This window comes from Mauremys mutica, chromosome 3 (genome assembly GCF_020497125.1).
Source record: "Mauremys mutica isolate MM-2020 ecotype Southern chromosome 3, ASM2049712v1, whole genome shotgun sequence".
Taxonomy (NCBI): Eukaryota; Metazoa; Chordata; order Testudines; family Geoemydidae; genus Mauremys; species Mauremys mutica.
The window spans coordinates 86,652,845-86,678,128 of record NC_059074.1 but is presented as its reverse complement, the minus strand read 5'-3'; positions in this window follow the sequence as shown (position 1 = coordinate 86,678,128).

The window sequence follows — 25,284 nt, the reverse complement described above, 5'->3', positions numbered from 1 at the left end:
TACATATCATAACACCCCGGAGGTCCAGCATCCTGTCTCTGACAGCAACCAATACCAGGTACTTCAGAGCAAGGTGCAAGAAACCCTGCAGTTGGCACATGTGGCATAATCTGCCTCCCATTAAGGTCTCATTCCCATCCCTACTAGTTAGTGATTGATTTAAGACTCATTGATTAACAGAGTTGTGTCTTCTTGACAAAGACTGAATCTGGGCCATAAAGTTCAAGATATCTCCAATTTTACAGAACAGAACAGTTTGGTTTTTAGAGATTTTTGTTATAATGGCAAATACTGACTTTGAATAGAAATAGTGATATTAGAGCTGTTCCATTGGTTGAATGAATGAACCGATAGATTCCAATTCTACCAAACCTGATTTGGTTCAGAACTCCTGAGTTTTATGCCAGCTGGGATTGGAATCATCACAAATGTGATAGTCTCACCCTCCTGGGAAAGTTACACACCTATAGCCGCATTTTCTTAACCCTGTCTTTAGCAGCTGATCAAGGTCAGGTGTAGCAGTTTTGGCTGAAGCTGTCTGCTCTCCCACCTGCAAACTAAGTGCAACATTCACAATGACTGTTAGAGAGGAGAGGCCCTGGAAAGAAAGAATGAGTGAAGACTTGAGGTACACACACACACAATTTAATTCTAAATCACTAATCCCCTTGGATCATGAAAAGATCTATATTACCATGGATGTAACTTTTAAAATCTCATTTAGATTTAACTTCAAGCTTCTGATTTTTCTTCATTTCTCATTTGTTTTTTTGAGAACAAAAAAACAAATTTGGCAGTGGGGAGGGATAGCTCAGTGGTTTGAGCATTGGCCTGCTAAACCCAGCATTGTGAGTTCAATCCTTGAAGGGGCCACTTAGGGGTCTGGGGCAAAAATCAGTACTTGATCCTGCCTACTGAAGGCAGGGGGCTGGACTCAATGACCTTTCAAGGTCCCTTCCAGTTCTAGGAGATTGGTATATCTCCTATTATTTTATTTTTTCTTTTAGGGCATCCACTGTAATAAGTGTCCATGTCATTTCAGTTTTGATGGGTTCATATTTTGGGGTCACAGTTCACAATTTCATTTAGATAAAGTTATCACTTTAAGTTTATCAGAGTAATGTACACAGGCCAGCTAAACTATTGGCTAGTATAAAACAATCTTGCAAACACTTACTTTTTCTGTAGCTTGCTACAGAAAAAGTATGAGAAATATTTCATCAGATAATGCTTGGAAAGTAAAGACTTTGGTGGCTAGCAAAGCACTGAGACATGTTAAACATTGATAAGGAAGAGACTCTGGCAGTATTCAAACAATCTATTTTGTCTGTCCTCTTCCCCTGCCCCCTTGTCATATTCCTGGTTTAGTAGAATGATAGTATTAAAAAAAAGTATTAAAAAATGCTGTGTGCAATTTGTGTAAACTCACACTTCAAACATAGACAGAAGCAAATTTGCTGGGTGTAACATGAAAATAAAATTACACTATAAAGGATCTGGAGTGCCTGAATAATAACTCATTAAAATGAAATTGTGGAAATGGCCATATTTCGTGCATTTCCTTATTTATAGAGTGTTATTAAACATGTAGAGTTATAGTTCATAAATGATTTTTCAGTCTCTTGTCAGTGTGCTCTGCATGTAAATTCTCTACAGAACTCCCACTTACATATAATGTGGTTGCATCAATGCAGTGGATTAAGTAAAAGAGATTTCCCTGATGCTAATTCTGAGTGTCTAAAGAAGTGACTTCAACATCAAGACATCAACTGAGATTAGGTCTTCACAACCAAGCCAAATCACAAACACCTTCTTTATCCTAACCACAGGACCTTCCTCCTGGTGCCTGATAACGCTTGTACTCCTTAGTCCTCCAGCAGCACACCCTCTCACTCTCAGCTCCTTGTGCCTCTTGCTCCCAGCTCCTCACACACACTTCCTCTCCTCTGGCTCCTCCTCACCTGACTTGAGTGAGCTTCTTTTTAAACCCAGGTGCCCTGATTAGCCTGCCTTGATTGGCTGCAGGTGATCTAATCAGCCTGTCTGCCTTAATTGGTTCTAGCAGGTTCCTGATTATTCTAGTGCAGCCCCTGCTCTGGTCACTCAGGGAACAGAAATCTACTCATCCAGTGACTAGTATATTTGCCCTCTACCAGACTCCTGTACCCGCCCCGATACAAAATGGTGGGACCTCCTGCCACCTCTCAAGGGTGAGGAGCCCCGGTGGGCCAGCTTGTATTCTGCCCTGGTCCCAAGGCCTGCTGGGGATGTCAGTTGGCGGCTTCTTCACGGGGCCGTGAGCACGGGCGTGTACTTGGCGCGGTTTACCCCTGTCCCCAACACCTGCCCCTTTTGCGGCGTGAAGGAGACCCTGGCGCATGTTTATTTAGAGTGCGCCAGGTTGCAGCCCCTGTTCCGGCTCCTCTTGGATCTCCTATTGCGTTTTTGGTTGCACTTTTCCCCTCACCTGTTTATCTATACACTCCCCATCCGTGGCCGCACAAAGTCGCGGGATCTCCTTGTCAACCTCCTCTTAGCCCTGGCCAAACTGGCCATCTATAAAACCAGGGAGAGGAGGTTGGCCGACGGGATTTCCTGCGACTGTGGGGCCTATTTCCGCTCCTCTGTCCGTTCACGCATCCGGGCAGAGTTCCTCTGGGCAGCGTCCACTGGCTCCCTTGACGCCTTCGAGGAGCAGTGGGCGTTGTCCGGGGTTCTCTGCTCGGTGTCCCCATCTGGTTCCCTTCGTTTAGCCCTATGACCTCACTCCCGATCCTGGTTTTTTTTTCATTGGTTGTCCCACGTAATTAGTTAGTGTCCCGGACCTGTGGATCCTCCCCTTAGGCTGCGGGGAGGCTTCGCCCGCCCACTTCCTGGATACTAATAGGACCAGACTCCTGTACCCCACTGGTCTGGGTCTGTTACAGTGCCTCTAAGCCAAGTACCTTCCCATAGGTTTCTGGGGAGACAGGAAACATTCTGATGTTATCACAATTTCCATATATAAACACTTTTGCTGTTAGAAGAAACTAAACATAAAAATGCAGGGAGCCTTACAAACACTGAAGGCAGTAGAACCATCATAATCATTAGTTACAAGTGGTCAGGTACAAGCCTCCACAGCTGAAGTCAAAAGCATATTTTCTTTGTATTAAAGGGACTCTATCATGCCACCTTTGTACAATGAAGTGCCATATGCAGGCCGGTGTAACTGTCACAGTGTTTCTTCAATGCCTCGATGTCATATATTCATTCATAGAACAAAACCTGTTTCAGAAAGAAGTAAAATTCATCTGTTAATTTTAGAATGCTGCATTTGTATTACTCCTCCATCTACGCAATCCCAACAGACATGCACCTTCAGTGCTTCCTAGTTAACTTAAAACCCCATTAAGATGAACACTTGCCATGGCTATTTCCTCAGACAATGGCATGGTAGTTTATAACCCTCTACTGCACTTACCTTGTAATCAGCAATCTGAATACTGTGACATAATGAGCTCCTTTGAGAATAGGGTTCTAAAGGATACATTCTCAGTGCAGTTGCCTAGGATTAAGGTCTACAACTTCCATAAAGAATAGAACTCTAGATCTGATTCCTAGGCAGAGCGTGCTGTAAATATTGTCCTGCAATGAAAGGGTCATCAGCTGCTATGATGAGCGCTAAATCCAGAGACTGGAATGGAGAATGCAAGCTCCAGAGTGTCTTCTGTGGAGATACATGCTAAGTAGTGGCAACTGCGGAACTCACTGCTTTGCCGTCTCAGTTCCAACCCAAGCAGCACCGTGATGTGGCGGAACTACCATTAAGTGGATTCATAATTGGTTAAACAACCGCAAACAAAGAGTAACTATTAATGGAAGGATGTCAGAATGGAGGGAGGTCTCAAGTGGGGTTCCACAATGATCTGTTATGAGTCCGGTGTTGTTTAACATCTTTATTAATGACCTCGATGTAGGAGGAAAGAGCATACTGGTCAAATTTTCAGATAATACAAAGCTGGGGGCAGGGATGCAAACACTTTGGAGAATACAGCTAAAATTGGAGAACTGAGCTATGGGCAAGAAAATGAAATTCAACAAAGACAAACTGAGCTACACTTAGGGAAGAAAAACCAAATACACAAATACAAAATGGGGGGAAACTGGCTTGGCAGCAGTACTGCTGAGAAGGATCTGGGAGTTGTGATGGATCACAACCTCAAAATGAGTCAGCAATGCAATGCTGTTGCAAAAAAATTAACTGCAATTGTAGGTTGCATTAACAGAGGCATAGCACGCAAGTCATGGGAAGTGATAGTACCGCTCTACTCAGTGCTGGTTAGGCCTCAGCTGGAGTGCTGCGTCCAATTTTGGTCACCAGTGTCTAGAAAGGATGTAGACAGAGAAACTGGAAAGGATCCAGAGGCAAGCGACGAAATTGATCAAAGGGATGGAATGCAAGCCATATGAGCAAAGGCTGAAGGGACTGGGTATGTTTAGCTTGGAAAAGAGGAGATTAAGTGGGGATATGCTAGCGGTCTTCAAATATTTGAAAGGCTGCCATAAAAAAGATGGAGAAAAGTTGTTCTCTTGCCACAGAAGGCAGGACAAGAAGCAATGGGTTCAAACTACAGCATAGCAGATTTAGATTAAATCTCAGCAAAAACTTCCTAACTGTAAGAACAGTAGGACAATGGAACAGACTGCCTGGGGAGGTTGTGGAAGCTCCTTCACTGGAGGTTTTCTAAAGAAGGCTGGATAGCCATCTGTCTAGGATGGTTTAGACACAACAAATCCTGCATCTTGGCAGGGGGTTAGACTAGATTGACCCTTTCAGTCCCCTCTAACCATATGGTTCTACGATTCTATGTAGTACTGGGTGAAGGCTGGGTTATCTGTGCAAGTAACTAGGCAATGTCCCTGTATGCCCCTGGGGTTGACAGTAGGGTTTGAACATGTGACGTACAGAACTAAAAGCATGAGCCACTACTCTTTGATCTAAAGAACTTGGTCCCCTTGCTGGCAGCTGTAGCAAAGTCATCAACCTCAACCACCAACTTCTTGAGAAGAACAATGACTCAGTCTCCTAGTACGTGTTACACCTGCACACATATAGCAGCTTTTTATTGTATGGTGCATGGTATAATATAAAAAAGGTCATATGGCTTATGTAACAGCTCTACCTGGCTTCTATTGTGAATGTTTCCCAGTTTCTCAGCACTGTCGTGGAGATTTTAAAGCTGGCCACTTCATTTTACGTACCATTTTCCATCAATGGTATGTGCATATACATGAAGGGAGTTTGCCACATAGTTATGGAGCATGGCGGGATGCCCACTTTCTTAGTGAGCACAGCCACCTTCATTGTTTTTTCCTCCTGTCTGTAGTTCACACACACAACTGGTGGTGCCTGCATGCACAGAGGGTGGGATCTACTAATTTGTGCAATTTACTGCTTTTGAAAGGGTAGAAGGATGATGGCACATCTGTACATATGTTACACCTTTTGCAGCTGGAGAATACCATGTAGATGACAGAACAATTAGGCCAGCAATGTATGTGACCGCTAAATTACACTGGGCACAAGAAAACAGCAGTACCAGGTGTGAAAGAGAGGTCTGCAACTGGAATATTAATGTCCCAACGGGTCTGTACCCACGACATGGACATTGCTAATCCAAAATTAGTCCATATTGAAAATCCTACATTCCTTGGTCTGGAAATGAAAATCTATTTTCTTCTGTGTCTGCTATAGTTTAAAGCTATGATACAAATTATACAACTAGTTATATGGGCTAAACCTCCTAATGTGTTTGCTCTATACGTGCTGTACAATGCTGTACAAGAGAGGGGAAATGAAAATCCAAATTAGAAAATAATCAGGCAGGTGCATTACACACATCTGGAAAGGAGACCGAATGAATTCCCCTTCAGGCAGTGCTAATGAAGTTCAAGTTCTGTCATTCACGTTTTGTTGTCTGCTATCATTAGTAGCACAGTCTTTCTGCATAGAATTACAATGTTTTAACTTCTTTTGACTTTTTACCCTGATCTTCACCTTCTTTTCCATCTTATGGCCAACTAGAATTTAACCCCCCAGAGATGAGCGAGAGAGAAAAAAGGAAGACATGAAAGCTGTTTCCAGAACTGTGCCAGTCGTGAGATTGGCAAGCATGGTTATGTCACAATTGTGATTGACATTCAGTTCTGAACAATGTTTACAGAACACGTTTTTTGCACTGTTTCAGTGTCCTGAATGGACAGCAAATAAAACATAATAAATCTCCCTAACCGGTTGTAGCACAGTTTCTGAACATGGTTTATGATAATATTCAGGTGGATGCAAGTTCTTATGGCCATTTTTTTAAATTATGGTTCCACAAGCCTCACGTGGTCAGAGTGAGCAGGGGAGAGAAAGAGAGACTGAACTTTGTATGGATGTGCCAGTGTGTTTTCTTCCCAAAACTTACATGAATTTTTAGTGCAGTTCACCAATATGGACACAACCTACTTTGACCACTTTTAAAATATGTTAGATATAAATCTCCCTTATTTCCCACTACATAAGAAAAGTGAAAAATATCCTTCTGAACAGTATAATTCCTGAAATGTTTATATTGCAGTTGTAAAGAACTGTAGCCGTAGACACAGATGTAAAATGGCATCAGCTGAGATCAAATGTGGATGTTTATGACTAAAAACACAACCCCCTGCTACTTCAGCTTAACGAGTAATTGCATTATCTGTATAAATGGCATCTATCCATGATGGATATACCAGAAAACCTTCTGCACAGTGTCTGAATATCAACATTTGAGTGGTTACCCAATAATGTGTTTAGTTTGAGTAAGTCTTATCTGTATTCTAAGGGGAATATATACTGACTGTAGCTGTGAACAAATAGGAGCCTTTCCCACCTGATCTCAAACAAAGTCTACACATATAGTCCAGAATCAAAAACTCACTCCGTGCCTGGAGTTTGAGCTTGCTTAACTCATGAAGTTTAGCTCAAATATTCTTTCCAGGATTGGTTGCTCCTAGGGTTCCTGCCTTAGGACTGCTCAGCCCACACTCTAGGTCCTCAAACTCCTTTAACCCTATCTTAGCAGGATCAACATCTGCTATTAAAAATTCACCTAATCACTCCTCTCCTGCAGTCAAAACTTCCCAGTGAGACCACAAGATGACTGTCAATGTTTTGGGGGGAAATTTCAATTTGAAATATGGGGAGACTTGCTATTGCTTTTTTGCCTTAAACTGGGAGAGATTTTTGTATGTCTCTTAATTCTGTTCTTCAGGTCAGGGAGTAATCTTAGCTGCTTTAAAATGGATTCCAGGTAGAATTAGGTATTTCTAGACAATATTTTATTAGGCATAGGAGGGCATATATAGAGGTGAGGCAGAGTTTGAGGGTGTTACGGGGGATTTCTCCAGGGTCTAACAAGTAGACATAACAGTTCACATTTTGCATAATCTGAGTACAAAGAAACTCTCCCTAGTTTTGTGATGAATTTCAGCCTTATCAGACAGTGCAGAAGTAGTTTGCATTGGAAAAGAAAGTATGGTGGGAATCTTAACTGAAAAAGACTCTCTTCAAATCTCTCAGCCCTCAAGATTCCATGACCTCTCAGACCTCAAGATCTCTCAGTCCTTGTCTGTATTTATGCATAATTACATTGTCCAACCAAGTGCATCATACTGCTTGGTAATTCCCAGTGAGTTTAGTACAACTTACCAAGACTGATGGCAACTCAGTCAAGAAAAAATTCAGTGCTGTCAAAGAAGGATAGTAGATTTTACAAGAAATACTCAAAGACTTTTTTAACCTATATGTTAATGGTATTTCTCAGGTTCTTGTTATGAAGGGAATATATTGTCCATACCTTTCTAAATTACCTTTTCATAGTAGTAATGAGATCAAAGATTAAATGAATTTTGGCTTAATGGCTGTGTATATTAATTGCCAAATCTATTCGACTTTTGGATTTCTCCTGATAATAAAATGCTTTATGGTTGAGTGAGTATAGACTGATTATTTTTCCTTTTGTTGTTAAGTTCACTAATGCATACAAGGAACACAGTTCTTTTTTGGAGAAATTTGAAAAGGAAACACTACTATTTCCTTTGGCAGATCTTTTTCTTTCTCTGATTTAAATTATATTCAACGATAGATAGATAGATAGATAGATAGATAGATAGATAGATAGATAGATAGATAGATAGATATATTGGCAATGGCTTGCCAATTACAGAACCAGTTTCTCCTCCCTTGGTTTTCACACCTCAACTGCTAGAACAGGGCCTCATCCTCCCTGATTGATCTAACCTCGTTATCTCTAGCTTGCTTCTTGCTTGCTTATATATACCTGCCCCTGGAAATTTCCACTACTTGCATCCGAAGAAGTGGGTATTCACCCATGAAAGCTCATGCTGCAAAACGTCTGTTAGTCTATAAGGTGCCACAGGATTCTTTGCTGCTTCATTCAGAGATATGTAAATTGTGTGGTTCCTGTTGTATGCCTGAAGTTAGTCCACAGGCGTGTTATAAAATAATGAAATGATGAAATAAAAGCTCTGATTACTATGCACATACATTCTTATGATGGCATGGATGGTAGAATTATGACAAGTGGAAGTTTAGACCAGATCAAATATTATCAATACAGGATTCATTTTACCATATCTGTAAATAATATTCCCATAATTCCTTTATTATAGAATAACAAATGCAAAGAAATTCAAAAACCAATTTATCCTAAGATACTGAGGACATTTTCCCAAGGTGTTGGGCTGTTATTCAAGATGTTCCCAAACCAATGGAAAAGAAAGACATAAAACTGATTGAGTAATTTGAGATTGATAAAAATAGATCTTGCATGATGAATGAACCCTGTATTACAGAGGCCCTGGTTCAACAAAGCATGTAAACACATGCTTAAGTCCATCCCTATCCAGCAAAGCACTTCAGCATGTGCTTAAAGTTACCCATGTGCTTAAGTGCTTTGCTGAACAAGGATGGATTTAAGTCGCATTGAGAACATGCTTCCAGTAAGGCATTTGCCAAAGTGTTTGTTGAATACGAATGAGCTCATGAATTGGAGCCTGAGATCAGAGCTTTTAAGACATGTTCCCCAGGCATCCTTCCAAGATGCAAGGGATTCAGATCCATGCATGTTGAATATGAAGAAAGTGTTATTCAATAACAGTTCACAGTTCACATGATTGGAAAATCTTTAGGTACCTTTGCTCTTTTTTTATTCCATTAATAAAAATATATATGATATGGTGGCATACATTTGTGACATTTTATAAACACAGTTTGTGTTTGGTGCTTCAAAGAGTGTACAGTTTAATGCTAGAGAAGAGAACAACAGCTCTAGTACAACATATTTTAACTGACATCTACCTCCAGAAGCAAATTTTTATGTGAACTAGCCAAGCGGGACAGGAGTAAGAAGAAAGATCAGCCATTCTGACCCGCCAGCTGTAGTTATTGCTGATGGGTGACAAGAGGTGTGGGAAGGTGTTACTTCTCTTTTTCTTGACTCCTGGAACACTCCTTAAATTGATTTTGCAGACTAAAATGTGTGCTACATTTCTTATGAAGAGTGAAGGGGAGTTATCATATGGGATGCTGTTTGTAAAATAGCATTGCCTTAAGTTGTTATATTGGAACTGGCATATATGTTTCTATTAACTAGATGAACCATGCAATGTTGTAGATGCTATAAATACTTCAGTTATATATGTGTATGTGTATATTTATGTTTTATATTAGTAGATAAAATATATGTGGAAATAGAACACACAAGTCAGGCTAAAGTTGTTTATCATAAAAATACTCATAAGGGGAAGTGTGATGCCACTGCTGCTTGAACTGAAAATTCAATTAATTTAGGTCTTTTTCAAGTCATTAGACATTTATGAATGATTCCTAAGTTCTGCAAATAGATTCATCATCATTAGTGCAATAAGTAATGACCATTAGTATGGCTGAATGTTATGTTATTCATGGTGTGTGATTGGCCACATGATATATTTTCTGATCCCAAAGGAATGACTGAAACTTTACCAGAAGAATGATGGATGACAAACAGTGAATGATAAACTACATCCTCCAGCACAACTTTATGAAACTTTTCAAACATTTTCATGAACACCTGGTCTCCCTGTCTTATCGCACAAGAGTAAGGGGATTGGATAATTATATGGATATCAAGAATATCCAGTTATAATAACTATAAGTTTTGGAAGGGTTATTAAACCTTGTGCTTCAGGGTTTAAGCCAATATTTTTAACAATTAGAGACCAATGTGGGAGGTAGATTATCCCACATCTACTGATTGCAAGGTTCTTACACATTCCACTGGCCACTGTCAGAGCCAGGACAGTGAACTAAATGGACCTAGGGTCTAATCCAGGATGGCTATTCCTATGTTCCTAAGAACAGCAGTGGAACAAATTCAGTCCTTTATTTGTGAATATATTTCTGATCATTTTTTCCTTATAAAACCAGTTCTAATGACAATGCAAAGGTCAGAAAACTAATAAAAGAGAGACAATTATTCTTCACACTAGAATTCACAAGGGGTAATACTATAGTCTAAACATGGGCAATAAGTACATTTCACTCTGCTATTAGGAAAACCTTTTTGTCAGTGAAACTTCTTGACTAATGAAGTAGTTATGGCACACTCACTAGGCAGTTTTCAGGAAAGGTTACATAGGTGTAAGGATATAGTATTATAGGGCCCTTCTGAATTAATGTTAGAGGCTGGTTTAGATGATCCATGAGGTACCTTGTTCCTTCCACTTGTGTTATCAGTGATTCTATGATTAAAAATATTTCCTTTCAAAGAAAATTGGAGTGTTGAAAGTAGAGAAAAGGAAGGCCAGCTTTATAAACAGTGCGAACTGCTGAGACCAAGCCATTATTGTTCCATTATTGTCTAAGAAGCTTCCATGAGCCAGGAGATATTTATAATCTGGTATATTTCAGGATAAGCGTGTTATCTCACCGAAAACAGCATGTCTGATAGAATTCTAGTGAGACATATTAAGCAGACGTTTCATATGAATGGCTGAAATGTCAGGGGAGGTTTGTGACAAGCTGCAGTTGATATGCTCAGGCTGTTCAGGAATACACTAGAGAAAAAGACCAAACCTCTGTCTTGATTGGATCACTCCCTGCAACCAAATTAAACAAACAAAAATATGAGAACATTAATGCCAAGAATTACATGAGCATGGGTGTGTGTTTGCCATAACAAAATCAAGTGAGTTACTACATGGCAGTGCAGTTGCTCTCTTTAAGTTTAATTTGGTTAGGCTCACATAACAAATGGTCTTTTTGGAAGGATGTAAAGGGTTTTTGGAGAGGCTTTTTTTCCTATAATACTCAAACTTCTCTTTGGGTTTTGCACATTCCATATCAGAACCCTGCTGTGAGTAAAATGACACACTATGCACAGCAGAAAAGAATCTGATCATTTCCAATAGAGTACATAAAAATATAGCCATTGTAATAAAGGGAATATTCTCTATCTCTCTCTCTATCTCCCCTTTTCCCCTTGCTTTTGCATGACACTATTTATGTGGAGGGCTTTTGTTTTGAAAGCTATTTTTATATTCCCGCCAAGTAAACAAATGTGAAATAATGCCCTGGTGCAGGAAGCATTATAATTAGCTATACTGCAATACGAGAGCCCGACGTGATGTGTTTCAGAGTAGCAGCTGTGTTAGTCTGTATCTGCAAAAAGAACAGGAGTACTTGTGGCACCTTAGAGACTAACAAATTTATTTGAGCATAAGCTTTCGTGGGCTACAGCCCACTTCATCGGATGCATAGAATGGGGTGATAGATTAGGGCACACTCCTCAGTCCCTCCCCAAGCACTTTTCAGCAGTCAGCTGAGGAAATCATGAGGTTCACAGTTGTATCAGCTGATTGAATAAAATACCCCTTCACAGATCTGTCACTGCAACTGGGACTCCATGTATTTCACTGTGCAGCAATGTAGTATTTCATTGCTGCTACTGTTGAAATAAATTGCTCATTGAGGCAGCATTTAAAGATTCCTTCTGTATATTTTTCTGTTTAGCTAAAGCACTTCAGCACCCTCAGTGGTTCAGCAGACATTGAAAAACAGCCAAGGCAGCATGCAAAATTCTAATGTACCATGTATACCCCTGGGGGTCAAAAGCAACGGACCTAAATCAATAATGTTTCTCTATTGGTCAGCAAAAAAGAGATGAAGACAGTGAAGCAACAGACTCCAATGGCATAGTTAAAGCAACCTTGAAGCACTAAACACAGAATACAGCAATATGAGATATCAGATGCCAAAGGTGCTTCTTCATTTAGCTTCTATAGTGAATAGGAGTAACACCTCTATGATGGTTTAATGGTCTGTTAACAATCAGTTTATTGGAAACAGGCTAATGTTTTTTTTCTTCTCTGGTCTAAATAGTTCTCTCTTCTGACAAACCAGCATTTAATCTGACAGACTGTCCAGCAGTGATATGTGCTCAGCTTTGCCAGAGAGGACATAGACGCTGGGAAGGCTTTTGTCTAACAAAACTGATGGGAACATTCCACAGACTGGAGATTATAAGATTAAGGGTAGTGAATTTCTTAGGTTCAAGACCACAGTCTCGTTATAATAGCTTTATCCATGCCACTCGAGGCCACTGAGTAGCTGTTTTCCTATTAAGCCTACCATACATGCACAGAACTACCTTAAACGAAAGCTGAGCCTGATAATGACAATCACAACAGTCAATGCGGTGCTGTGTAGGAGAAACACAAGCTGCTGTTAATACAGAGAGGTAAGGGTTTTACAGTATGGATTTTGCAGTATGTTGAAAGGGGATAAACTTCAACATATTATTCAGCTTCTAAGGATAAATCCTATCCCCTCCTCAATAGCTGCAGAGGGACCTAACCCAGTGGAACCAATGCAGTTACACAAGAGAGAAGAGGGCACAGGAACTGTGACCCCTTGCACCAGGAATCTCCCCCACCATGGAGTTCTGCTACATGGGAGGTCCCTACACCACAGCAAGCCAGGGATTAGGGGGCAGGGAGGGGAATAAATGAAGCATGAAAAAGAGATAAAGCCAAGCCAGTGCTACATTCAGACATTTATTCCTTCTTCCATATATGCTGTTCTCTCCCATGAAGCCCTTCCTGTAAGTAGAGTGCTCTAAATTCCTACACATGACCGTGTCCATCAGCATATGATCATAAAAACTCTGAAAAAGATCTGGGGGTTGTTGTGGATAATCAGCTGTACATGAGCCCCAGTGTGATGCTGTGTACAAAAGACCTAATGCAATCCTGGGATGCATAACCAGGGAAATCTTGAGTAGGAGTAGAAAGGTTATTTTATCTCTGTGTTTTAGTCTGGTGTGACTGCTGCTGGAATACCGTGTCCAGTTCTGGTGTCCGTAATTCAAGAAGGATGTTGATAAATTGAAGAGGGGTCAGAGAAGAGCCACAGGAATGATTAAAGGATTAGAAAACCTGCCTTACAGTGATAGACTCTGAGAGCTTAATCTATTTAGTTTAACAAAGACACGCTTAAGGGGCGACTTGATCACAGTCAAAAAGTATTTATAAGGGGAACAAATATTTAATAATGGGCTCCTCAACTGAGCAGAGAAAGGTGTAACACGATCCAGTGGCTGGAAGTTGAAGCTAGACAAATTCAGACCGGAAACATAGTGTAAATTTTTAACAGTGAGAATAATTAACCATTGAACAATTTACCAAGAGTCGTGGTGAATTCTTGAACACTGATAATTTTAAAATCAAGATTGGATGTTTTTCTAAATATATGCCCTAGGAATTATTTTGGGGAAGTTCTATGGCCTGTGTTAAATGTGAGGTCAGACTAGATGATCACAATGGTCCCTTCTGGCCTTGGAATCCATGAATATTTAAGCACCCCCTATCGGGAAGCTCTCTATCCTAATAAGTGGGGGGGGGGAGAATCTATCAGCCATCCTCCCCCAGCAAAGGGGAGCACACTGGATAGGGTGGATCTGACAGTCTTGAAGCTATAAAACAGCTAGGGAATCGCTTTGCTATACATCTATGGCCTGAGGAGAAGGATTCCTCCTCCCTGCCCTGTGTAGATCCCCATTGCACAGCCCTGCTGCTTAGCTCTGTATTTTTGTTCCAGAATCTGGCCCTTAGAGATATAGACGATACAAATGGAACATTGTCCCCAAATGTAAAGAACAGAAAATAAATAAATTCAATTCTTTTGTAAAATGAATGTGCAAGAGTCAACAAGACCTCAGCAAACCTATGGGAGTTCCAGGCACAGAGAGCTTGCAAGGAGGAAGTGGTTAAATTACTGGCCTAGGAGTTAGATCTGGTTTCAATTCCAAGATTAGCCACAGACTTCAGGCATGACTTTCCGATCCCATGGAACGGCACTTGGCACAGGACAAATGGGGGAAGAAGGGCAAAGCTTTCCGCAGTTCCCCAATTCCTGAAAATAATAAAAATGTGAGGTGACCATAGCACATTTTTTGCATTTTTTAAATCAATTGGAAACAGATTCCCCACTCCTTTGCCAGTAATGAGACTATTTTTCAAGTGTTTATATAGGCGTAAAGTGTTCTATATTAAAATAACTCTAGAAAATCATCTCTCCGACTGAAAAGCTCTTGCTCCAAAGGTAAGCTACAAACTAACTAGTAATTTTGTTTCCTTTGTCTCGGTTGTTGATCAAATCCCATTTCACTGTACCCATGATTTTTATTATGATATTGGACGATGCGAGTGCAAAGGAGGATCTGTATTCTTATGAGAATAAGCTGAGCTCATTGCAAAGATAATTCATTCAGAGCAAAATCGTATCTTTACCAAGATTGTAGGTGTCAGGAGAAGACCAAATCTGACCACACATGCGGCAAAAATCCACCCTGTAGATGCATTACAGGATGGCTCTGGGATGGACATAGCATCAAAGAAGTGTAGGACTGGAAGGGACCTCGAGAGGTCATCAGTCCAGTCCCCTGCACTCAAGGCAGGACTAAGTAATAACTAGACCATTCCTGACAGATGTTTGTCTAACCTGTTCTTAAAAACCTCAAGTGATAGAGATTCCACAACCTACCTAGGCAATTTGTTCCAATGCTTAACTAACCTGACAGTTAGAAAGTTTTTCCTAATATCCAACCTAAACTGCCCTTGCTGCAATTTAAGCCCAAGGCTTCTTGTTCTATCCTCAGTGGTTAACAAGAACAATTTTTCACCCTCCTCCTTATAATAATCTTTTATGTACTTGAAAACTGTTATCATGTCCCCTCTCGGTCTTCTCTTCTTCAGACCAAACAAACCCATTTTTCTGAATCTTCCCTCATAGGTCATGTTTTCTACATACTTAATCATTTTTGTTGCTTTCTTCAGGACTTTCTCCAGTTTGTCCACATTTTTCCTGAAATGTGGCACCCAGAACTGGATACAATACTCCAGTTGAGGCCTTATCAGCTCAGAGTAGAGCGAAAGAATGACTCCTTGTGTCTTGCTTACAACACTCCTGCTAATACATCCCAGAATAACGTTTGCTTTTTTTGCAACAGTGTTACACTGTTGACACATAATTAGCTTATAATCAGGGGTGAAAATAACTTAAGGGATTTACCAGTATGCAGGGCCAGGGTCCTGGGAGGGGGAGGTGTCCCTCAGGTGGAAGGGGGGGCTTTAAATACACAGGCCCTTTAAATCACCACCACTACCCCAGGGCTCTGGCGGCAATTTAAAAAAGGCTGTGGCTCCGCCTGTGGTAGCAGTGGCCAAGAGCCCCAGGCCCTTTAAATCACTACTGGAGCCCCCTGGTAGCAGTAGCTGAGGCGGCAGTTAAGTAATTTAACGACTTAAAGGGCCTGGAGCTCCCAGCTGCCACCTCTACCCTAGGCCTCTGGCAGCAGGACGCTGGTGGCGATTTAAAGGGCTAGGGGCTCCAGCTGCTGCTGGGAGCCCAGGGTCCTTTTAAATTGCCCACCTGGGGAAACTGCCCTCTACTGGTATGGTCGGCTGTGTACTGGCTCTTGCCAGTATGCCGTACCGGCTTATTTTCACCTCTGCTTGTAATCCACTACAACTCCAGATTCCGTTCCGCAGCACTCTTTCCTAGGCAGTTATTTCCCATTTTGCATGTGTACATCTTGTTGTTCCTTCCTAAGTGGAATACTTTGCAATTTTCCTTGTTGAACTGAGAAGCTCTGTCAGATAGATTTTGCTGCTGCTCTGCAAAGAAGCAGTGTGACCCACAATTAACACATGTTGCTGACTGCAGCCATATACTCTACTGGGTGGTTAGAGATGACCCCTAACCAGCAAATTATGCCCCATTTGGTATAAGCTGCACAGGCCAGTACAACAGCTGAGCGCTCATCCAAGTACTCTCTGGAACACTGGGGAAGACCTTCCAACTGCTGTTTGTATTGTAATGAAAAAGCTCCCCTACACCATCTTTTCCCCTTCTCCCCAACATCACCTGTGCAGCCTAGGGCAGGATTTTACCCTCAAGCTCTAGAGTGACAAGAAAACTTGTTTCTAGCAATGGGATATTTCAGGGGTTCTCACCTTTTCTTATATTGTAGTCTGGAGTGCATTGAAATAAGGAGTTTGTCTCATGGCCCACCTCCCCTTCCATTCCCTGTTATCGCCTACTTCTTCCCCTTCCATTCTCAATTACACAGAGCAATTTCCCTTCCATTTGCAACTGTGTTGACCATCTCCTTTCCCATAAGTGATCAAATAACATCTCTCTGGTAACTACAGCAATTATTTATACAGAAAAGTAACATTAGGAAAATATTAATGTATTTTAACTTATAATTGAGCAGCTGGAAACAATGAAGGGAGCCCGAACTGTGCTTGCAGCCAACAGCAAGTGCTCCACAGAGCACAGTTTAGAAACCATTGGAATATTTCCGCCGGCCAAGGGGCTGCCCTGGAAAAGATTACAATCCCTGACTTTCTAAACAGAGAGAAGTTCTAGTTGGTGCCAAAGGAAAAAGAAAAATAAGGAATAAGCACATAGGAAGAAGCTGACTAAAATTACATTCCTGGCCTAAATCTGAACCAAACATCTAGGGAACAAGCAAAAGATGTACTGACAATGGAGCCAAAGGGACAGCAAATCAGATCTGGAAAGGCTGGATCATTCTATTATGTTCAAAAAGTTGGAATTCTTATCTACTGTACTCAAAAAAGTGTTTTGTTTAATTTTGATTTTTAGAAGCATGACATGCGAATAACTTACATAGGATTCCTATAAACAGTAACAAAAAAGTGTTTGGGTTTGTAAATTTACAACTAGTAGAACTGGAACTAAAATGTACTAAAACCATCCTACCAGAGACACCTTATAAATACTACCAGTGTTAAAAGCTGGAGACACAAATGAGAGGAGAGACAGTGTACCAGATGCTAAGTATTAGAAATAGCAAAATACATCCCTATCCAATTAAAAACCTGGCTTATGTCTCTTTTTGGACATAGAGCTATCTATGTTATAAAGCATTATATGCCTATGGATGTGAAATTTAGAAGGGTTCTAATTTTCATTCCTTTGTTTAGGCTGACATCAAAGTGGTAGCCAAGAACGGAAAAGATGATTTTGGTGAATTACTATTTTCTTCACCTTATCTTTTTTTTTTTTTTTTTACAAAAAAGAGATTGCAAAATACTCAGATCCCATAACAGTAATGTTGACCAGATGTTTTTCACAGACCCTCAGTAAGACAAAAATGCTCTTTAATGGACACACATGCCCGTACTGAGCAACTCACGGTACCTGCAAAATTAAATGCATTTTTGTGAGATTTTAACATCAGCTAATCATCAATCTATCTATAAATGTGTCATCACTCATAATTGCTGCTACACTGCCAGTGATGATGGATAATATATGCAGGCAATACTGTTCTGCTGATTGTTGCAAGAAGTAAAGGAGAAAGTGATTTCCTACAAGCACCAGTGCTTTCATTCCCCCAATGATAGATTGCCTGCATTTCTTAACAGTATTTGTGTTTACAACAAGGAGTTGGCATCTTAGATCATAAAATGGATCTGAGATATAGCCTTAGCTTTGTTTGGGTTCTTTTAAGAAGCACAGTTTGTCATCCATACAGGGACATACTAAATAGCTGAGCCTACACACTTCAGGATACAGTTTATTTTGAACAGAAGGGCATGGTTCACATCCACAAGCTTCTTAGTTTTTTCTGGGGAGAGTTGAACTGTCCACACTGGATTCCTGTGGAGCTTTTAAGACCATTACAGATGGACCCATCTATCCCAACTAGCCACCCACTGTGCCCACAAGTGGCTCTGTCCTTCCCACTCCTCCCTACCTGAAAAACCATGATCCCCTATATGGGTATCTTCCACTTCCCCCAGACTGGACCCATCCTCTGGCCATGTAGATTTTATTACAAGGTCTGCATTAGGGGCCATGCTGACTTAGGGGACCTGATTCTTGTGACGTGAAAACCCTCTCACACCATTTTGGCAGAATAAAGTAAGTGAAATTGCCACCCTCCCCCACCGAGAATATCCCCTGTGCAAAGGCCTGCCCGTGTTGTGTAGAGCCAGTTTCGTGAATGCCTCTGAGCTTCGTTCTGTCAGGGGTGGCCAAACTGGAGCTTGCAAGCCACATGTGGCTCTTTTACCATTAAAGTGAGGCTTGTGGAGCCCTCCCCATGCCTCCACCCACCATTCTCCACCTACCAGATGGTGGGGAAGGGGTCCTCGGGACCTCTGCCTTGCAGCGGGGTGGTGGGGTAGGGGCCTCTGCCCAGCAGGGTGGGGGGGTCTTTGGGCTTCAGCCCTGTGGGGCACACCTGCCGGGGCTCAGGACTTCAGCAGGAGCAGGACTAAAGCCCTGAGCCCTGTCAGGCACCCCGGCTCTCAAACTTCGGAAGATTGTTGATGTAGCTTGGAGGGTGAGTAAGTTTGGCCACCCCTGTTCTATGTATTTCAGTTTTCAGCTGCCAACTTCCACGTTCTGGAAAGGCCTGGGGCACTGCTAAGCAACCTTAACGCTGCAGTAATGACGTTTCTGGGTAGCAAATTCAATGACTTACAGCAAAGCACATTATATAAAAAGCAATCTAAATAAATAATAAGATTTTTTTTTCATTTGGGGTGTCGTATTTTTGAAAAATTGAAACAGTTCAGGAATTCCCAAAGTGCCTATGGCTTTTTTCTTTCTTTTTCTTTTTTTTAAAATAAATAGTTTTTCAAGTTTTGGGGCTGAAGCCACTTGGTTTCATCAGCTCCTAGCAGTCACACACAAAAAAATCAAAACATTTATTTTTGACACTCATAAATGTCAAAGCAAACATACACTGATTGTTCATTTATCATACAGAGGTAGGACAAACATATGATTGGAAGCAGAATGACTTGCAATAATTTCTGAATCTGTTTCATATTTTTACACTCCAGTGTAGTCTGTATTTTGCAATTTACATTTGCTATGCTAGGGTGGAATTTATTAAGGTAAATTAGGGGCAAGACAGGGATTCATATTTCAGATTTTTATCCCATTCTCCCATGTGAAAGCAGAAAATAAATGTCTCCTTGATGCTGATTATTCCCACCACCACTGTCTGCAGTTTGACTGCTTTCCCAATCCAGCTGAGAAAATATTTTACTGTTAAACATCTGGTTAAGGAATGTTGGGAGTCCAGAAAGGTCTGGTGCATCCTCTGAAGTGGACTTATTTAAGTCAAGTAACATGGAGTTTTAAACTATTCCAAGGGACTGAAAAATATCTAGCAAAAACTCACCAGAGACCATCCAAGATCCTCTCAGTGTGTTGCCCTGCCATATGTAGATGCAACTGAGACTATGAACATATCGTGGGCATAAAAATGCATCTCCTGCAGAAAAACTCTGAGGAAAAATAAAGCAGAGCTAGGAAGGCACTGGAAAAAAAAGAGCTGTGGAAAATGTCAAAAGACATATGGCTTTTGTCCAGTTTGCAGTTTTACTCTTGTAAAGATTTTGCTGAGAAACTAATAGGTTAACCATTTCGGTTGTTGCTAGACACAAGAGAACAGAGAAACACCAAATCTTCCAATCACTGCAACTCAAATTGTGCTTAATTAAAAAAAAAAAGTAATAGAAAATGGGGAATTTGAGAAAATAATGTGCTTGGTACTTATTTCATTCATTCAAGTCTTGGGTGCAACCCACCAAATGCTCACTCACATGATTAGCACCCTAGTCAGCAAGGTACTTAAGCATGGGCTGAACTTGAACATTTGAATAAGTCTCATAGGGTCCCGTGGCACTCTTCACATTGGCAAAGTTAGGCACGTCCTTCAGGACCTGGCTGAGCCTTAGCCCTTCTGTGAGTTGTCATACTGAACCCAACAGGACTGCTCATGTGACTGAGGATTTTCAGTCTTTCCTCAGACACAGCGACCCTTCAAAAGCAATCTTAAATTGTGCCACAGTGGAACTATCACAAAGAAGTTGCTCAGACTAAAGCTAAGTCATTGCAATATCTGTTTTCAATCAATTCATACATTATTTAGAACAAAGTTTGTCTATTCAATGTCTTTTTTGAGTGTTTTGTTTTGGTGGTTCATTTTTATATAGTAATGGAGAATGCTGAACCCTTCACCCCCACACTAGGAAAGTTCCCATATTTTGGCAAGACAAGGCCAACTACAGCCCCAGTATGATAACAGTAGTAACCTTTTTGCCTTGGGAGCTGTTTGACTGGGTTAGTTTATAAACTCGATTGGGCAGTGTACTTGTCTTTGGTGTGGTTCATACGGTGCTCTTTAGATAATAATTCGAGATGACCCCCACCCCTTGAAAAACCAGATCCAAATTTTGCAGCTCAAACCCAACTACATTACAGATAATTTCCATTTTTGTTGCTGGAACACACAGGATGTGGTGTTGTTTAACCACTGATGTGACAAAGCATCATAGGGATGGCTAGTAAGTCCATTTCCTGTTTTATTTCTAACTCCAACTCCTGAATCCAATTTTCCCTAGTGAAACCCAGCACTCGGCACATGTGTATACATTTTTTCACTATGCATCATGTTCAATGAATGGACATTCTTCTAGCCCAGTGGATTTACAGCACGATATATGATCTATTGATGAAACATTGCCAGAAACAGCAAAACTCAACAACCTGCCACGCTGGAATTCCCACCAAGGGAAGCATAGAAAGTGTTAATACTATGAGGATGGGTTATCATCTACTTTTAACATATGTTTTTCCTTTCCTTAAGTAGGTCATTGCCTCAGCTAAATAAATGCCTTTACTGTTTATTACTCTTGGGTATCAGCTCGTGGTAGGGTGTACAAAACCCACACTGAGCCAGGGCAGGAAGAGGTTAATGGTCTGTCTTAGAGGAAAGGACTTATATTGGCCCTTTCCCACAACACTTGCCAGGACTGACAAATCTGGAGGAAGGCGGCTGCAGTTACAACCTCTTACAGCAAACAGCACGGAGGAACAGGGACTAATAGGCAAGATGAGAGATGCTTCAGAAGGAAAGCAGAGATCTCTCTGGTTTATATAGGTTATATATAGGGTCCTACCAAATTTGTGGCCATGAAAAACGCGTCACAGACTGTAAAATCTGGTCTTTTGTGTGCTTTTACCCTATACTATACAAATTTCAGGGGGGAGACCAGCATTTCTCAAATTGGGGGTCCTGACCCAATATGGAGTTACAGGGAGGTCACAAGGTCATTTAGGGGGCTCATGGTATTGCCACCCTTACTTCTGCACTGCCATCACACACACACACTACTCCTTTTTGGGTCAGGACCCTACAATTACAACACCACAACATTTCAGATTTAAATAGCTGACATCATGAAATTTATGATTTTTAAAATCCTATGGCCGTGAAATTGACCAACATGGACTGTGAATTTATTAGGGCCCTAGTTATATAGAAAATACTCAAAGATATACACCCCAACTATATTACCTAATATGCCTGTGTAGTAGTATCTTGGTAGTACAATAATGGTAACGTTGATCTGTAATCATTTATATAGTTTACTCTTTGTTACTGGACCTTAGAATTTTTTTAGCTCATTCAATAGAAGGTTTTTTAAATTGTCTCTAGGGAATTTTCTCTTGTGAGGACGCTCTAGCACTGTATATGGCAAATCTCTTCCTTCAGGCAGTTTATTTCATTGTCAGACATTTATTAATATGGAGCCTGATTCTGCACCAATTTAAGTAATTGGAACCACTGCCACTATCTCAATGAGAGCATACAAGTGCTTAGGTCCAGGCCCAGACACTCAAAGATATTTAGGTACCTAACTCCCATTGGGACATATGTGCCTAAATTCCTTTGAGGATCTGGGCTTTAGTGCTTTGCTTAGCACCTTGCAAGATGGAGTCCTTAATGGGTCTGTTTATATATAGTTATAGATATAGATATTTCACGGTGGAGTGGAGGGAGTCTCAGGAGGAATTATTTGCTTATTATTGCCTTCTCAAGAAAATGCTCCATTACACAGGATTCATACAATACATATTATGAACCAAACATTCACTGAACTTCAGTAAATGTTGAGTAAGAAAACATTCTTAAAAGAGAGCAAAAACCATAAGACAAGAGTAACACCCAGCCCTTGCAAACAGTTTGCTATACCGTATTTTTTTCAAAGACTAAAGGAAATGAAAAAAGGTCCTTTTTATTCCGGGAGATTATAGTCCTGCTTCTCATGGTCAAATTTGAGATGACTGGCTCTAAGAAAACATCTGAAACTCATCTGAGCTTGTAATGAAAAAAAAAATCAGATGGATTCATTTATGCACTAAAGAGCAAGAGAACTACACTCTGGGTAAAGGTTACAGGTTTGGATTAGTCTGAACTTGAAACTATCAGTTTTCACATGGCAAATATTCCCTTTTGAAAATTAAGGTTGTTTTTTTTCCCAATGTATTATTTCAAATCAATTTCGTTCTGGTGAAAGGTGCTAGATTGACAACAGTGAAAACTGAAATTCTATGTTTATATGCAGTCTGGGAAGCTGGACCGCAATAGTGCCCTAATAGTTCAATGTAAAACTGAGTTGTTTTGACTGATTCTTTGGGGGACACCCTGACTGTCTATTCAGCCCTTGGCTTCTTGGGCTGTGTCTACACTGCCACTTTCAGCGCTAAAAATTTAGTCATTCAGGGGTGTGAAAAAACACACCCCTGAGAGACAAAAGTTTTAGCACTGAAAAGCACAAGTATCAACAGCACTTTATCGCTGGGATCCACAATCCTGGTAATAAAGCTACCGCCCCTCGTTCGGGGTGTGACTACACTGCCCCCGTCAGAGCGCTGCCGCAGCCGTGCTGTAACGTGGGTACTGCTGCGGCCGCGGTGTAATATGGGCAGTGTAGACATACCCTTGGAGACTTAGAGGTGCTAGTTAGAAAGTGCCTATTTGTAAAGATTTATCTGAGAAGTCACACTCAGATGAAGGAGAAATACCAGCCTTTCTTCCAGGGAACACAATTTTTATAGCAAAACCCAAACATTTGCCTCAAGTAATAATCCATTGCTCTTTCCTATTACTTTCCATTGAATGGAAATTAGTGACAACAGCCTACTGAGGCAAACCCGCTCCACCCTTTAGCAACTCCCTTGTGAACAAGAGTGTGTGTTTTTGTTGCTGCTGCTGTTATTGTTTCCTCACCAGTTGCATCGGTAGTGACAAAATATCCCTGCAGCTTTAATTGGCATCTGTCTCCATTAAAGTCCAACAATGTAGCACTCAAAAGCAGACCCATCTGTATTAACTAATTTAACACACATGCAAAATACTTTATGGGAATGTATGAATTCTAGAAGTATGGATGATCTTATTCACTTTCATTCTAAGCCTCTATGTTCAGCTGCCTAAACCTTCTGAAGAAATTACTCTTCAGTATGAAAACTCCTATTTTTACAGGCTTCTCTGAGAAGTCAGATTTTGAAAAAGTGAAAGAGAGCTCAGATAACTTAAAAATGATTTCTAATTAAAGTACCCTGGAGCTGCTGTCTTTTGGACTATTGCCTCTAACATGAGAAAACATTATTTTCAAACAAATGAAGATGAGCTATAGAAAAGCTTCTATAGGCAAGGGAAGAAAACACATTTCTGTGCCCTTTTTAGAGTGTTCACTGCTCAGGTGCCCCTTCTTTTTCTTCATAATAACACAGGACAGAAGACTAGAACTTCTATTACATGCAACCCTGTCGTATAAACCAGTTCACAAACTTATCGAGCTCCATCTTAAAATTAGTTAGGTTGTTTGCCCCGAGGACTCCTGCTGGGAGGCTGTTCCAGAACCTCACTCCTCTGATGGTTAGAACCCTTCCTTTAACTTCCAGCCTAAATTATTCATGGCCAGTTTATACCGATTTCTCCTGGTGCCAATGTTGTTCCTTAGCTTAAATAGCTCTTCTCCTTCCCTCATGTTTAACCATCTTCCTCCCCACCAACTCCAATGTATTTATAGAGTGAAATCATATGTTCTCTCAGCCTCCATTTTGCTAGGCTAAATAAGCCAAGTTCTTTCAGGCTGTGTCTAAACTACGAGCTAAAGGTGTGATTACCCTGCTCATGTACACATACTCACACGAACTAGCATGAGTATAAATAACAGTGTAGACACATTAGCCTGGGGAGTGGCAGCAGAGTCATGCCTGATTGAGCCATGCTGAGTACATACTCACTGTCCAGGCAGATTTATACTCATCAGGGCTCAGCCATGGATCCACTACTGCTACCAATGCTACACTGCTATTTATACTCATGCTGACTCAGTGAGAGTTAGCTCATAGTGTACACATGGCCTTGGGCTCTGCCCAGCTCCACACACTTCACACTGTTGTAATGATATTTCTTGAAAAGGTGTCATGGAATATATCATTGGAAAACGAATAACTCTCTTATCGTTACTATTCTTGAATGCTGTATGTATGGTGAACCTACAAAGAATTATACAGATGTGCTGGATATGTGTAACTCAAATGTGTTTAAACCAGGCATGTCAGGGGAAGCTGATGAACAGATTTTTTCAGACAAAGGAAAGGGGCAAGCCCCCAAAGCCAAGTGTGTCACCAAACAGGGGCTATGCATTTGTATTGGAGATTTCAGGACGACCATTTGCATTGTAAAAATCATAAGCAGGGGAGAACCCAAGATGGCATCTACATCAGACAGCGCGGCGTCTACACCCAGCCAAGAAAAGGACCTTTATCTGGGGCTACACTTCAGAAGAATACATTTCAAAGGATCA